Source organism: Eupeodes corollae, chromosome 2, assembly GCF_945859685.1.
Source record: "Eupeodes corollae chromosome 2, idEupCoro1.1, whole genome shotgun sequence".
NCBI classification, from domain to species: domain Eukaryota; kingdom Metazoa; phylum Arthropoda; class Insecta; order Diptera; family Syrphidae; genus Eupeodes; species Eupeodes corollae.
Window position 1 is genome coordinate 114,031,450 of NC_079148.1, and position 14,311 is coordinate 114,045,760.

Consider the following 14,311-nt stretch of genomic DNA (forward strand, 5'->3'; position numbering starts at 1 on the left):
CTTTTGTGTTTATATTGGTCTTTTAGAACAAAAGGAAAGCAAATACAAAAAAAAAAACAAACAAGCAACAGTAAAATATGAGTATACTGGTAAAAATAAGAAAGACAGCTAAATAAATGGCTAACAATATTTCATTCAGTATTTATGTTGAAACGAAGACTTCTTACTTTTTGCATTCTAATGTTGCCTTAAAAAGCGTTTATTTGAAGGGAATATAGTTTTGACTCAAAATTTGATAGTTCTTGCGGGTTGTCCACATACAATTTTACTTTTAAGATACAGTAAAATGAACAAAATTAAATCTTGTCCAAGAATTATGACTGTAGTATCATCAAATATTTATTATTGTTATCGAACCCAACTTCGTCGTCGGTGAAGTGGTTGACTTGGTTTTATAGAAGCATATTCTGTAGTTTAAATTTTCAAATGTCTTCTTGACGTTTTCAGGCTGTAGCTTACGGATTGCTTGGATGGTATTTGCCTTAAGTGTTTTAAGACTTTAAAGATTGTTTGCATAATATCAATTTTTCACGTTCCTCACAAAGAATGAAATCACTGTTACAAGGTGGCCAAAATTGCTGATAACACCATTTGGACTATTTGAGTGGCAAACTGCGCAACTCTGCATGAACTATCTCGATGACATCCAAATCCATGTCTTCAGCATAAGTTGAAAAAAGTCGGAAAAAAGAATAACGCCAGCAGTTGAATGTAACCTGTTTTTGAAAAAAATGTTCCAATGATGAGCCCACCCAACAATACCCATCAAAAACCTTCTCCAAAAACGCTTGATATTTTGATACTAGTGTTTCTAGTTAAAAAAGATGATCCTTCGCCAAAAAAAAGTTGGCTGATTCAAGATACTCAAGGTTTGAGCTGTGAATTGTGAATTAAGTATGACACCATCTGCTGAAACGACGACAAATAGCTTGAGGTTACTTCTTTTTTAAGAGTTAAGTTATAAATTTAATTTTGAAAAGAACTGAGTTACAAAAAACTGGGACATTGTTAATATTTTTATAATATTTTTGCACAGATATTTGATGCTTCAAACACTGCGAGATCGTTAGCAAACACCGGTTGAAGTGCCTTACAGACTTTACTCAGTGATAATGCTTAAATGGTGGGGCGCCGTTAAATGAGGAGTGATCTGCTCGTATACCAAGACTCACGATACAACACTAGTTAATGGAATTTGCTCGTCTTAACCAAGATTGAATTGAGGCATACTGGGTTTTGTCTGAACACGCCAGATGGACGTAAAAGAGTGTAGAGAAGATCAGGTTGGCGTTGGAGATACATTCGACAACACTTGCAAAGTGGGAAAATTTTTGAGGAGGTTACGCCACGGTGTGGGCAGGAATTTCCGTGCACGGAATAACTGGGCTTTGTGGGTGATCTCCAGTTATTACGTCACCAACATTTTAGAAGAAAAGGTGATTCCTTTCGTACCATTTAAAATAAATAAATCAGGTAACGCAACAATCCATGAAGAACCATGGCCTAGTGACTTACAACTCTTAACCATTCCTGTGTGCGAGTAATGTTGTCAGAGATGGTAGGGACCTACAGTTTATATGCAGAATCCGAAAGGCTAATTTTGAGAAAGCACTTTTTAATGACAAGAATTACTCTTGGAGGATTTGTCAATTCCTCGCAAGGTCGCAAGAGGCAGTACCTGTGAAAAAAGTAAGTGGCACAGGTAGGGATTGAACCCAAGACCATTTGCATGACAGCCCAACACATTAATTATCATGCTACTGGTACTAATTTCTTACCATTTATTGGTGAAAATATAATATCTTGCTGATGCAAGACAATGCCAGACCTAAGGTTGCCAGATGCATTACAATGTTTCAAGGTTCGATACTTTTTTTGTATTTCAGTGTATTTGTTCAGATAATTGTGTTGTGTGTAGGTTTGCAATCAGTTAATAATGAAGTTTCTTGGGATTTAAAAGAAAATGGGGACATTAACATCTGAATCTTGATTTTTCAATAACAAATATTTTTTAATAAGCAATGCGAAAAAATATAAATATTCTTTTTAAATGAAGTTAAAATTGGCGAGTTTTAAAGGAGGTTTTAGGTCGCAAAATTGACGCTCTTTATCAAAATTCAGATTTGTCGAAATATTTTCTAAATTAATTTCTAATTTTCATGTCAAAAAAGATCAAACCTTATTACTGTTCCATCTTAAATTCAATAATATGTCTTATCAACAAGTTAAATTTTTGACGTGTGAAATCAATCATTATTATTTTAAATTGTTAATAACGTAAGATTCCGGTTCTTTAGCAAGAAACAGCACAAATTCTTATGTATTTCAAAAACCATACATAGTTCCTCTTCTGTTATATTTAAACGAGTATTTCCTCATGTAAATATTTTGTTCGAAACTCACAATCTTGAAAAATATTCAATAAGGTAAAATTGTATTTCAAGTATAAAATCCTTACAACTTTGTCCGCTTCAGTAATCTGACAAGTAATATATTTTTTTCTTAATTTTCAAAAGAGATAGAGAGAGAAAGAGACAGCGAGAACTTTTGCGTGCGAGTTCCGTATCGCCTGTCATATGTTTTATGTCGGGAAGTTCACTTCTCAAATATAAACCTCTCTCACACCCCCATCCAATACCCAACACCCACTCCCTCCTACCATATCTCAAAATCTACTCACCGACTTTGACTTCAAACTCTGAAGACTGCTAGAGCCCATAAATTCACTTTAAAATCTAAAAAAATAAAACGAAATTTATGTAAATAAGATCGCACACACATGTACCACTTCAGAATTTTCCTATACGGTTGAATAATTTTTTTATTGGGGAGGTGATGTAGGTATATGCAGATGAGGGGGTGTCAGAGGGGGTGTAAAAAGAAGAGGAAAAATGTTAAGGCGAATAACGTGAAGTGACTTTGAATTCAAACATCTCCATAAAACCCCACCAGAGCCAGAGCCCATATAACCAAGCCCCCCCAAGAGAAGAGAAGACCAAGACCAAGACCTAGCAAGCCTATACAATATGGGTTTTGGTATGGGTACATCCCCTTTCATACATAGTTCAACATATCAAGAGGATAAAAGTAAAAAAGAAATAGGAGAATTTCATATCTTTAAGGAACAAATCTTAACCTCTTATAAGGATACTTATTCATTCATATTCCTGAAGCAAGTTGAATTGATTTATTTATTTGATCCTTTTTGCTGGGCTTCGAGGGTTACATGGTGGCCTTTCAGTTCTGATTTGTTGCAGTTGATTGGAGAGAGTATATAATACATATTTTTTTTTCTTTCTTTTCTTTAAAATACAACAACAAAAAGCAAAGAATTAGAATATAAACATTCATGCAAACGAATATTTGTATGACGCACTGTGACTGTGAGACTAACTGTGACTATGTTATATAAGGACTCGTGAATGTGAACTCGTTACATGACCATTTGAATAGAAATATAGAAACTTTTTTTTATGAAGAAAATAAAAATATAAATTTTTCTCAGTTTATATTGTTAAAGTGAAGAGAAGAATATCAAATTACTCTTTTTTTTATATTTTCTCTTGACAATGATAGTTGTTATGTCTTATGTGTTTAAGTGGCGAAGATAACAGGGTCATGTAATATAGAAATATAAGTTTAACTGCAGGATAGAGGTATACTATAGATGGAGGAAAAGTTTCAAAAGGGTTACAACCTAGTCATACGTTCAATTTAATTTAATAAAATTTATGGGTATGATGGTGTACGTCTTTTTGTGTGTTTTGTCTTTTATTGTTCTACTTAAATCAACAAGATTAAGTTGAGCTTGACAAGTTTTATAATCAAATTTATATTGTTCCTTGAAGCATGACCGAAATTTAAAGAAATCAAATATACAGTTTAGAAAGTTTTGACAATATCACAAAAATTTAAGGCCAAACTAGTTTGGTTGAAGTCGTGAATTTGTTTTTGAATATTGTAAATTTAAATATATTTTTTTAAGTTTTGAGTAATTAAGTTTTGCACACAATGTAAATTTATACTTATTTCTGGAAATTTGAAATGGAATTCTCAAACAAAAAAACGACGAATCAACTTAAACTACGCAACAATGCCCTCAAAATGATCTGCTCCAAAGGAAAAGGACCCCATATAGAAACCGCCATCCGATTAGCTAAGACCTAAGTAGATGATTCTCTTCAACGTGGTTTGACCACTTTCATGTGGACTATAAAGAAAAATGAAGAAACTGTTAATGCTGCCATCAACGAATGGTTCTGAACGGCAACAGGTGAGCTAAAACAACATCTATATTAGCACTTCGAAGAGAAGCTGGTTATCTACTATTTGAACTCTTTCCTAAGAAAAGATCAATTTCACATGCATACACCCTTTACACAAGGCTACGAAAAAATCACTTAGCATAAGAAAGCTTCACTTTTTATGAGAACCAGGGTTTCCTCTTCCTTTTTCCCTCACATCAAGATATGAGGTAGTTCAGATTCCTTCTCCACCTTATTGAAACGAAATTTGCTCTTAATCTTCCTTAGCAAGTCATAAAAAAACAATACAACGGATCAACAATTTAAAGGACTTCATAGTCAGATGATCGCTGATAAAAAAAGCCGATCGTATTTTCTATACTGATGGTTCGTTTAGGGATCTAAACTCTTCTTAGAATCATATGAAACTCCAAAAATAATCCGCCAAAGACTTCTACCCGATTCATCTGGAAGTTGTATTTCAGAACTTACTGCAATTTTGAAATGTTTATCTTTCACTAAGGATTTACCTGGAAAAAAATAATTTTCACTGACAACCTCAGCATACTTAACGGCCTTAAAATTGGTTTCAATAAATGTAAGTCTTTAGAAAACATGCGAAGTCTCTTATACCCTTCCAAAGATACTTGCTTGGCTTGCTTACATGGACATGTAGGCATCAAGGGCAACCAAGATGCTGACACCGCAGTTAAGGAAACTTTAAACTTTACATTAACAATTGAAGTACTACAATCATCGAGTTTAATTTAAAAAATATTAACAGCACACTTTCCCACTTTGTGAGAAAGAAGTCAAAATTTCTCGCAAATGTACGAAAATCACCACAAGCGCACTCCCTACAGTAAAAACCTTACAAGAGTCAACTGCATTAAATTACTCTGTAGGAGGCTGGGAAAAACAATGCCTACTACTACTACGGCATTGTCTAATTACATGTTTTGCATCAAAAATAATTACTGACGCCAACGGTTCTTCAAGCAGAGAACAGCAATTTGCGGAACTACTACATCCTGCCAACCCTGAGTCTTTAAAATATATTAAATTAGCAACAACACCTCATCATACATTTTTGGATATTTACACTTTTTTTTAAATTATAAAAACTTGTTATTTACATATTTACAAACACATACGAAATTTAGTTTTTTGCATATCTATTTCAATGACTTTTGTATTTAATCATAATAAATTAATCTTAACTTAAATAAATTTTGAACTTAAAATACGACTTCGAATGGCATTGTCTGAAGTCTTCCTTAGTAAATAATCTATTAATTAATTTTGTAAATTGTGTAAAATATATAAATTTTACTAGAAACTATTGACGTAATAAAATGATAAAAAAAAAGTTTAACAATTTTATTTTACTGTAAAGATACATTTTTTTTAATTATTTCTTTTGAAATACTTAGTTTCACACCTTTTAATTTTTCTGCTTTCGCAATTTCTGGTTCACAAAGTTTTTTTTTTAAATTGAGCTTTGGAGTTAGGAGACTTTGATCCGATAATCTTATTTTTTAAAACATTTTCCGAATAAAATTATGCTTTTATATAAATACGAACCATTTTTTATAAAATTCCCACTTTTGTATTTGTTTCCAGTTTTTTTTTTAGCTAAAACCAACATTTTAAAAAGAATTATTTACAAAAAGAATAATTTGTCATGTCAACTCATGAAGTCGAAAAAGAACTATGGAAGGACATTATTAAGTTTTGGGAGTTTTAAAATTTCTTTATCCTCCTCTTCTTCGAAAAAAACAAAAGTCCAATACCACAATGTCTTCTAGAAATTATTCAAGAAAATCAAAATGCCTTTAAAATGTTCGTTCTTGTAAAGTAAATATTGGATATAACTGGTTATCCATTTTGTGGTTTTAAAAGTATAGGGCTGGAATTTGACATCTGTCAAACTAAGTTATTAAATCAACTGTTCTATTTTCAGTTAAAAATCTGACATTTACGAACATGGAAATGGCTTAACTATCGCACAACGCATACAAATTTTTTAAAATCTACTTCAAAAATGGTGATTCTGCAACAGCAACATTTCGTGCTTTACGAGGAGGTTATGGTTTACATAATCGTCCAACTACGCAAAATTGTGAATAAATTTTAAGAGACTGGATTGGTTACAGAAATACTGAAAATATCGCTGATGTAAGTGAAAGTGTTGCCGAAGAGCCGGATGTATGGATTCCTCGTCGTTCTCAGGAATCAGGAATATCTTACGGCACATTATGGCATATTTTGCATTTGGATCTACACCTACGTAAATAGAAAGTCCAGCTCACACAACAACTGACCATTCACTACGTCACGTCGTAGATAAGTCATATGGGTGCTTGAACAACAAGCGGTGGACAGATATTTTTCGGACAACATTTTCTTAAGCGTAGAAGCATGTTAAAAAACAAAATTGTACTATTTAAGGATCTGAGATTCTTCACCTATTGGAAGAGAAGCCATTGCATTAAAAAAAAAGTCACTAATGTTTGGTGCAATCTTTGGTCCGGAGGTTTGATTGAACCTTACTTTTTCGAAAATGACTGTCACCGTCAATTGGGAGTATTATGGTCATAAGATAACACACTTTTTTCGTCTTCTATGGAAGGCCACGACTTGAAGAATATGTTGTTTTAACAAGATGGTGCCACACAACTTCAGAGAATATTTCTTAAATGATGACAATATAATAAAAATTGTGAAGTCCTTTCTGTCATCAAGAATTTTAGTTGTTTCTGTTAACAAACATTTTTCAGAAATGTTTGAGTGCAGAGCAGGAGTGCCTCAAGGGTCCGTTCTTGGTTTAATACTCTATACAGTTTTTACTGATGATTTTCCTGTCTTGTAAGATTGCAATAAAGCTATTTTTGCTATCAATTTGCAATCACCGTTCAATGTCCTTCAACAATATTTTACCGATTGGAAGATAAAGATAAATGCTTTGAAAACTTAGGCTCTCTTTTTTACACGAAAAAGAAAAACCTGTTTTTTCCAAGTAATTCCCTCTTAAACAACGGCGTAGACGAAAACTGGAAATAAAATGCTTAATACCTTGGCGTTGACTTAGACAGTAAACTAACTTTTGGAATTCATGTCCAAGAAATAATAAAAAAGTAAGCGTAACCATACAAATTATATATCCTTTTATTAATTGTAAATCAAAGTGAAGTCATGAAAAATTAAACACTATTTTCGATTTTCTACCAATCGACCTTTTTATTAAAAACATAGTTTCCTGCAGAGCTATTAGGCTGAAGGAATCAAACAGCTGATCGTCAAACCCTTACGGTCACAGCAACACAACGCAATTGATTCCCTCAGATATTATATCGGTAGACACTTACTACTGCACTAATACTTTGAGCCTTAGTAAGGGTTTTAAGGTTATTTTCCCATCTAGAGAAGATTGGGAGGATGACATCGTGTCGATAGGTTTCGGTACAACTATCTTTACTGAAGGCTCAAAAATGGAGTGCGGAGTTGATTCTGGGATCTTATCTGAGTCCCTTAATGCAGCTAAATCCTTTAGGCTTCATGACTTTGCTAGCGTTTTTCTGGCTAAACAGCTGGCAATAAGGGCGGCATGTAAAACACTTAAACAAAGCCCAAACCAAAACCGAAATGCGGCTATCTTTACAGACAGTCAAGCAGCTATCAAAGCCATCAACTCGGCCATATCGTCATCTAAATTGGTCCAGCAATGTCGTGATGAGCTTGCGAGCCTGAATATTAACCTCGGTGTCACCCTGATCTGGGTTCCGGGCCATAGTAGTATCGTGGGACATGAACGGTCTGACGAGCTAGCCAGGCAAGGATCGGCCCTTCATAGCTCACTTACAGAAATGGTTAACATTCCTCTTGGTGCTATGAAGGGTAAAATCATTTCTATCTACCAAACTAAATCAAACCGAAGGTGGAGCAATTTACCCAACTGCATTATATCTAGGAAGATATGGCCCATTTATAATAAAAACCGTACAAACGATCTTCTATACAGGCCAAAGTAAGACATAGCCAGGACTGTTGCGGTTTGTACTGGACATTGGCTTATAGGAGTTCATGCAGAGAAGTTGGGTATCTCTTACAACACCTTTTGCCGTAGTTGTAGTGACCAAACAGAAAATGAAACGATAATCCATTTCCTCTGCAAATGTCGTGCTTTGGTAAACACTAGAATGAAATACTTTGGAAAAACATTCTTTCACGAACTTGATGAGCTAACTGAGACAAAGATTAGAGACCTAATCTTTTTTCGCAATGCGACAAAATGGCTCTTACATAATCGCTATGAAGCTTTTCTTTAAATCTTTTCCTTTCTATCACAGGTCAAACGAGTTTTTGGTATCAAAACGGCGCACTACAGCGCTAATTGGATCTCAGGCTAGCTTGCCTTGAGATCGCCATTTCTACCTATCTAAGTCATAAAAATAAACTTATAATTTTCAGATTTATTTTCAAGCAATCATTTTATAGGAATCACCTGCTTGGGATAACTGTGCAAAAAGGCATATTCCAAGGTTGAAAACTTTTCAAAACAAATTTTTAAAAATGATGTTAAACTTTCCTTGGCATTTTTCAACCTACGAATACGATTTACACAAGTTAGCGCTAATGTTGAACATATTTCTGATAGAATTGTAAAATTAATAGAAAAATACAAAGTTTCTTGCGAAATATCTGAGAAATTAATTTATTTATTTATTCATTCGTTTGTTTATTAATTATTATTTATTTATACATTTCTAAATGCTTTTGATCTGTGCTCTTTGACACCTTATCTGCTTATTATTTGAATTTTTTTCAATTTGTAAACTTATACAGGTTTGTTAAAGTTAAAATTAAAATTACGCATTGGTAGCTTTTGACTGCATTCCACCCCTTCTCTTTGTTCTATATATTAATATATGTATTTATATATATTTTTTTTTTGGTGTTTAAGTAAGGTTTTCAGTAGCTTTTCCTTCAACCAAAACTTTATCTTTCAATCTTGCGTTAAAACTCATTTAAACTTGGTCGTAAGTGAGATTATATACCGATCTCTGTAAATTGTGAAATATGTATTTAAGATACAAAAATAATGTAATATTTTTACCTACAATAAAGACTAATTTAAAATTAATTTTCCACCAATCCCACCACACTTAAAATTCACTAATTCTTATTTTCATGATATTTGTTTTTTACTTTAATAATAAGAACAGAAATGAAAACTAATTTTATAAAAAAAAAATTTAAACAAATTTCATAATTTTAGCCTTATTCACAAAAGGCCAACAACACAGCAGTGTTGAAATAAAGTTGTACATATTTTCTTTATCTTGTAACTAAATCACATAAATGAATGCTCCATGAATTTTAGAATAAGACTTTTAAAACTTTACTTTTCAAATCTCTGTTAATCTCACATTCTTTAATAGTTTTCAATTTCAAGCATCCTGCATCCTCTATTTCTCATACGAGTACATTCCAAAACTATATTTCGTACATTTCCAAAAGTCCAATCCAATAAGTATAATATACATAAATATGGTATTATAATCTTCCCCCCATACCGCTAACTTATGTAAACTACGCATACAATTTACTCATATAATATCCTTAAGGACATATTATAAAAATGTATCTTTTTTCCATTCTATTCAAATAGGGTTCTAAAAAATAATGTCCCATATTTAAACTTATTTGCTCATAGCATAACGCTCCCTTAAAACTAAGAATTAAAGAATGTTAAAAAATATATATATTAACATAACTAGAATTTCCAAAAAAGGAGGAAGAAAAAATAAACAAACAAAAAAAAATCCACCCAAAAACCATATCTAAACCAACCGACCGGAACTTATCCAATAATAAAGTGCTTAAAGCCAATCCTGCACATGTATCCTTTTTTTGTATGGTGCTTATATTCGAATTTAGCATATTTTATTTTGGTACATATTTCTGTCAGAATTTGTTATGTTTTTTTTGTTTTGTTTTATTTTATACTTTTTATGAATTGTTGCACGGTTGCAAGAACTCCTCCCTTATTTGAATCATTTTTTCTTATTTTGGGATGGTTTTCTGGTGGTCTTCTGATTCTCTGGGATCCTTGAAAATTTAAATGCGAATAAAATAAGGAAAGGAAAACACACCCGAACACGAAAACGAATTTATATGAATTCAAAGGGAAATTGCTTTTGATATTTCATTTAGTTTAAATGTTGAGTTATTTTTATTATTTCAGATATTAAATGAGCAGGGAAGGATTGGAGAATTAAAGAACTTGTTTGAAGAAATTTTATTAGGGCCTGATTTTTCAGTTCTGAATTAGATAATCTTGTTTCTCAGTTAAGAACTGATTTCAGGTCTTTGTTAATAAATTAAATAAATACATTTTTAACTTGATTTATTTAACTGTTTGTGTACTGAACTTACTCAGAAACTTGCTGAAAGTCAAGTCATTAAAATCCTTTTTAGAGAGAGTAACAAGTTTTGGCTTAATTTAAATGTTAGCAACTGAAAGACTTTTACAGAAGTCCTTAACAAGTTCAAGTCTTTGAAAATGGGGCCCCTTAGAAAAATGTGTCTACTGATTTTATATAAATAATCCGGCTCTGTTAATCGTGAAAAAAATAACATTTGTTGAACACTACTCTGAACTTTTGAGTCCAAGAGGGCGTTAAATGCATGATTTTCCCCTTTTGCAAATTGTTTTACTATTTTCAGCATCCTTTTTGAATGAGACACAATTTTTTCTCCGTTTAAAAAAAAAATGTTATAATAGTTAACACACATGAGTACCTCAATACATATTTATATACATACATTAGTAACAGTTAAAACAAATTGTAATAATTTCCAGAGAGTCAAGTGGTGAAAAAGCAATTGAGTCAATAGTCATTGAGGCGCTACGGACGGGCGCGGTGGCGTGGCGGTATACAAACGGAAACAGGATATAAAAATAAAAATAAAATGGATTCCAGTTTGTACGAGTATATACTAAGTCGTGCATACAGCAACATCATACACCCCATGCGTGGGCCAGGACGGTTTTTTTGTATACAAACTATTGCAAGGACGATTGATTTTTTGCAGGCAGACATCGTAGTCCTTTCTTTTTTCAGTTTTGTGGTTAAATTGTATGCATATTTATATTTTATGAGAATATGAAGCGATTGGGAAAGAAAATTCAATAACAATCGATTATTATGAAAAGCGATATAAATTAATTTTATTATTATTTCTGTTTGTTTCTTTTTTTTTTGCTGTGGTTGAATGTGGTTGGAAATTTATCAAAATTATTATTATTGTTTTTGATAGGATGAACGACAAGGGGTGATTTAAAATGTTAGTTTAACTAGTCATCGAGTGTTTTTCATTTAGCTTTGTTCTTTTTTGTTTAAGTTTGATTTTTAAAATAATACTTACTCAAATTAATTGATGTTTGAATGTTTTTTTGCTGTTTTTCTTGAAAATTGATTCAATTAAATATTTATGCAAACACATTAAAAAATAAAACACACAACCGAAAAAGGAATTATAATTAATTTAAATAAGAGGTAAATAACATAGGTATTTAAACAATAGAACACAGTGACACAAAAAAAACTGACCTCGATATTTGAAACGCACATTGTAATATAACTTTAAATTTTTATTAAACAAAAAATATATCTTATGAATTTTCGACAAGGATTAACTTGCTGACATACTAATGAAGTGTGTTTGACAATTTTTGCAATACATGTTTGTTCATTTTTGCTGATGGAATCGCAGTTGTAAAAAAATTCACATCCATGAGTGAGAGCAGGTATAACTAGGGTCCTTGCAAGCATTAGTCTGGTTTAAAATGGAGTGATGTTTTGGGCGGTCCAAAGCTTTCCATAAATTTTACATATCAGTTGGTTGGTTTGATCATTCCCGGTCAATGTTCTATTGATGAATACACCTAGATTTTCACTTGAATTTACGAATTCTAATGGGTTCTCGTTTAAAATTATGGAAGGAATGTTAATCTGATTCTTTTCTTGATATAACCAGGCATTTGCATTTGTTTTAGTTGAGAATCAACCCATTGCAAGACGCCGAGTATAGGATATCTTTTCTAGTTCTTGATTCAGGAATAAAACGCAGTCTTCAATCAAATCCAAAGGACAATTTTGTAAATTTGAATGTCTTGATACTTCGTTTATAATTAGACCGATTTCATTCACAGATGAAAATAGAAGGGGGGATAAAATTGATCCTTGGGAAATTCATTTAAGAAAACGGCTTGCTTTCTATCATTTAATAGGGAAGATAGCAGTTTAATAGCTTCTGAAGATATGTTGAATCTGTGATGCAGTTTACACAGAAGTATCGAGTGATTCACCATTTTGAATGCTTTTGAAAAGTCTAGTAGAACTACAAAAGTTATTTTGTCAATATCGAGTTCAGTCCTTATGTCTTTGATTATTTTAGTTAGTGCCGTAATGCAGCTATGGTGTGAACGAAAACCCGATTGAACATCGACTAAAAGGTTGTTGCGACTGATGAAGTTGCTTAATTGTTTTTTCATTATCCTTTCACGGACTTTAAATAGAAAAGGAAGTATTGAAAGTGGTCTTACATCATTACAAAGCAAGTTTTTGGGGACAGGAATTATTGTTCAATGTATTTATTACATGTGTAAATTAGGGCAGAAGCAATGGAAGAATAGCTTTAATGAAAGTTGGATTCAAATCATCAGCACGGGTGGCATTGGACCTTATACTTATACAACTTTCAACTCTGTCTAATTCGTTCACACAATCAAAACTGAACAAAGTGTCTGTAGAAGTTGGTGGTATTGAGAGATACATCATCTCTTGGAGGTGTAGAAACAAATTTAATGTTTGGCTCAAGTATATTCTTGGCAGCTGGAAAATTATTTCTTTGTTTACCTATGTCTAGCTGGCGGAGGTTGTTCCATAGTGTACGACCATCGGATTTTAAATCTAGATGGATAGAGTAGAATTGTACTTTTGGTCGTCTAACCTCTTGAACTCCTTTATTTCGTTATGGTTTGTACAACTCACTAAGTTCATTAACAGGGAAACGTTACCAGCGTCTATACGCTAGATCACGCCGATTTATAAGGTCTTTAATCCTTCTAGTAAACCATTTTTTATTTTCACGAATCCTCGTTTCTGTTTTCAATGGAACGTGTTGATTAAATAAAATACTCAGATTTGTGTTCATGTTTAAGATGTTTTTTATTGATTTTACATTTTTTTTAAGTAAAAAGGTAAATTAGAAACGAGGGTAGGAACTCAACAAGATCAAAAACTTAACTTCTAAAAAGGGTATACAAAATTTCAGAAAAAAAGAATGAAATATTTACGTTTAATAACATTCTTTATAATTTTTGTATACATTAGTAATTATTATGTCCACCATTTTCGGATATAACCTCCTTAAGACAGTTTGGAATCACACCTTTCAATTCGATTAAGGTGTCCTTGTCTTTAAATTGTCAGCCAACTTAATAAACTTTGTGTGAAAGCCATGGCAAAACGTTTCAAATTATGTTCAAGTGCGGTGAATATAGGGGCCACTTCTTCTGACTAAATTCAACTCCTAAAAACCCTCGAAGTGTAAATGGGAACGCTGTCTTTTTGGAAAGCCCAAGGTCCGAAAATGCTTTTTAATTTTTAGAATGACCGTTCCAGCATAGATACATTAATAGTTGATCCCGTTCATTAGATAATAAAATAAATAAGTTGGAGCAACAGTCCGTTGAGAACAAGGGCCTAGTAACTTACAACTCTTAACCATTCCTGTAATTGAAGGGATGGAGGGGACCTTCAGTTTATATGCAGAATCCGAACGGCTAATTTGAAGAAGAACTTTTTTATGACAAGAATTACTCTTGGAGAATTTATCAATTCCTCGCAAGAGGCAGTACCCGTGAATAAGAACTTTAGGTGGTACAGAGAGGGATCGAACCCAAGGCCTAAAGCGTGAAAGCCCAACGCACTAACCATCATACTACGATCGCGTTGATTATTGTGGACGAAAACTAAAGATCGCTTTTGCCATAGTAG